This window comes from Durio zibethinus, chromosome 22 (assembly GCF_047325235.1).
Source record: "Durio zibethinus cultivar Kanyao isolate XHJ-2024 chromosome 22, ASM4732523v1, whole genome shotgun sequence".
In the NCBI taxonomy this organism is placed as follows: Eukaryota; Viridiplantae; Streptophyta; class Magnoliopsida; order Malvales; family Malvaceae; genus Durio; species Durio zibethinus.
Window position 1 is genome coordinate 8467690 of NC_143183.1, and position 4149 is coordinate 8471838.

Consider the following 4149-nt stretch of genomic DNA (forward strand, 5'->3'; position numbering starts at 1 on the left):
TTATTCACTGCAGCAGACATTGCTCCCTAAACCTTGCCCACAGAATTTCGTGCGAAGATAACTATCTTTCCTTTCTTCCTTCCCTTATCAAAGGCCCCATCGAAATTTACCTTGTAGGTGCCACTTCTAGGAGCTTTCTATGTTGCCATAGCCTGTTGTGGTGCCTTGCTTTCAGCTGTATGTGCTTTGTTGTAATCAGCAATATACTGCATAATAAAGGTTGCCACTACTGAAGCTTCTTTACTACCTTCCCCATGTAGCTTTTTATTCCTTTCATTCCAAATTGCCCAAACTGTGATTGCTAACAGATGAATTTGCCGACTATTCACAATGTTTACGGCCTTCAATATCCATTTGGTTTCATCATTGTTCTCTGTTATGATCTTATCCTAATTAAAGTGGGTCTGTCGCCAGACTTCACGCGTTTTGAATAGCTTCTTCTACTTGGTTACATTTAAAGCACACGTCGTCAACTTGTATTGTCCTTCTCACCAGGTTGTACGTTACTGGCAGACATCCATAGGAGAACTCTAATCTTATTTTACACCTCTGCATCCCATATTTTCTTCCACTGTACTTGTGTGCCGTCCCCCTAATTTCTTGATGTTGTGTCACCCTTTATATAACGCAACCAATATCCACTCTTAATCGTACACCCAGGGATTTAAATAACGGTCGCGGTCATGTTTTCGGTCGCATCGCGTTTATCGTATTTCGGATATAATGGAAATCATTGCAATCACTGTGGTCATCGCGGTCGTAAATTTTTTTTTTGCACAATTTATTATAAAATGTAATAATTATAATTATAATTATAAAAACTCTTATTCAATGATTTTAAAAATAGTTTATGATACTATGTTTTTTATTTTCTAAAAAAATTATTCACAATTTTATTTAGATTATAAAAAGCATTCATATTTGGTTTATCCACAAAATTTTTTTTGGCCAAGTTCATATTCAATATTAATTCTAGATAAATCAAATATTAGCAAAACATAATATGTTAAATACCAAGCATCTATGTTTAACAAAATTGCAAACTTAAAAATATAATAATTTCAAATTCCATCAACTACAATTATTGATATATATTTCAAATTTTACCACATGGTAGAATGACGAGGAGGATCAAATTCTCTATCTTCACTTTGAGAGCCAAGTTGACTCCATCTCCATCCATGAGGCCTTTGTTCTTGATACATTTGAGATGGAAGATATATTTAAAGATGATACATTTCTGGTGGGGGATACATTTGTGGTAAATGATACATTTGAGGAGGTGGCGGATAACCATATGGAGGTAGATAACTAAGAGGAGGTCAAAAATTAAGTTGTTCCGATGGATAGTAATGTCCTTGAGTATTAGCAAATGATTCACTATACTCAAAGTTACTAGAATTTGGTCTCCCACTTGAAGATGAAGAACCTCTAGAAATATCATAGTGGTGCTTTTTGGCTTTTCCTTTTGATCGAGTCGTACGTGCACTTTGACCCTTACTAGATTCAGCAAATGGATGTATTCCGTATTTTGCCATATTAATGAAAAGTCCACCGGTAGCAGTAAGCCCAAATTCTCCTCCAAGTGGGTGGTAAGGTCGATTTGCATCTATATTATCACTAAAATTTTCACCATCACCATCACCATCATCATCATCATCATCATCTAGACTTAAACCACTACCATCATCACTCTGACTTAGTGTTGGACTTGAACTTGAATGAGACACATTCCTTTCTTGAGATTGGCGTGATTGTCCAACATTCATTTTATTATCAGAATTATCTGTGGCCAACCAATTAGAGTTTTGACCATCTAACAAAGGATTTTCTTTCACTTGCAGCCATTCTGTTAGTGGATCATCATCTTAAAAAATATGGTCAAGGCTAATAGGATTAAAACTATTATTTATCTCATCAATGCTCATTCTTTTTTGATGTCTCATCCTTAGCCTCATGTTATAATAGGTATATACAAGTTTTTGAAGTCTTTCAAACTTCAATATGTTTCTTGCTTTAGTGTGAATATAGCTAAATGTGCTCCAATTACGTTCACAATTTGATGCAGATGTTGTTTGACTAAACACTTTGATTGCTAGTTTTTGTAATTCAGGAACACAAGTGCCATATATCATCCACCACTAAGCTGTATAAAATTATTTAAATTAAATTTGAATGTTTTATACAATTAAATAATATAAATAAATTATAATTATTTAATTTACTATTTACCTGGATTCATTTGCTTCCAAGTGCTTTGTGCCTGTCGAGTACCAAATGTTTCATGCTTGTCTCAAAATAATAACAACTACATCAATTGAAAATACAATAATAAATGAATAAATAAAAAATAATTCAATTTTTAATACATAAAATAAATGTTAAAGTTATAAAATAGTATTAAATACTAACTTGATTAATCATTCTGATTTGAGTACTTATCAAAGGTTCTAATCTTTCAATAATTGCTTTTATACCTTCTAATGTATCTTTAAATACATTTGCAAAATGTTCCACTCCAAATTGAAATTGTGGATTTAGATAGTAACCTAAACATAATTCATAACAATGTTATATCAAAGTAATAAAAAATAAATATACAAGCAATTTAAATATAAAAAATGAACATATTTTTTAAATACCATCTATATTCTTGGTTTACTTACCAGCCAAATGCAAGTCAGAGTGCATGAAACTCCATCTATTGTCAATAATCTTTTCATATTCAGCAAAATAATGACAATTTTGCTGAATTGCTTGTTTAGCTCTATTCACAGCCTCGTAAATAAAGCCTATCGTTGGTTTTTCATCCCCATCCATAAGGCGCAACACTTTTATCAAAGGCTTATAAACTTTTATTATATCACATGTTTTTTTCCAAAAATCTTTTCTTAAAATGATTTTTTTGGCTTCATAAGCAGGTCCTGATTTTTGTTGTCCCCATTTTGAATTTTTAAATTCCTATATATTCATCAATATATTTTTAGAGTAATATATTTTAAATTAATATTTTAAACAATGATATCATAAAAAGATGCTAGATTTAAATAGTTGTACTAATTACTAAGTACTAACCTTTGAATTGAACATCTCTCTCAAACCTTACTTTTGCCTCATTATTTCTTCTAACTGTATGAGATGGGTGGCAAATCGGGTAAGAGTAGGACGAAGTATTTGCTTCCTTTATGTATATTTCTTCATCAAATTAATAGTCCAAATGTGATTGTATATAAAACAAGTCACTTTCTTTGCATCATCCAAAACCTTTGCCATATTCTTTTCTTCCCAATATCTTCAAGGCATAAGTCTAAACAATGAGCTAAACAATCCAATACAAATGTTTTCTCTTCTCCATTAGTCTTTTTCCTGCGGCCTTAAGTGCTGCCTCGTTATCAGTGACTATTTGAACAATGTATTTTTCTCCAATTTCTTCCACAACTTCATCTAATAATCTATAGTAAAAGTTTGCATCTTTACTATGAACACTTGAGACATCTACAGATTTCCAAAAATGGTCCCTTTACTACAGTAAACAAGGAAATTAATGATATGCATTTGATTCAAACTATTGGTCCAACCATCACACATCAAAATGACACCCAATTCATTCCAATGAGCTTTTAATCCATTAACCCATTCATTAACTTATTGATACTTAGACTCTAAATACACATCTGAGACCTCATAAGGTGTTGAAAGTTTTACATGTCGGCCAACTTTTGTTGCCACAGAAATCAATTTTGCAACAATGGAGAATTTGCTTACTAAAAATGAAGTCGATCATATATAAAAAATTTTGATACCGATTCACCCATTTTTCTTCTTAATGTCTTTAAAAATGAATCACTTGCTTTTGGTTACCTTGAACTCTTACTTCTAACCAATTCAGTTATAGCTCCCTTTAATGAAAATTCAGACTCATTTGGAGTTGATTTCCTTATTCTTTCTTCAAAATATTCAACAACTGAGCCATGAGAGCTTTGTCCCTCTTCATATATGTTACTCTAACCACTAGTTTTTTGTCTGAATTCTTGTCTTCTGTGCCACTCATGTTGTGATTGGATACTATCTTACACGGCTTGTCTAGCAGCAATGTCTTAATCAATAAATCCTTTATAATCATCTTCCCCTTTTAACTATGATAAAAAT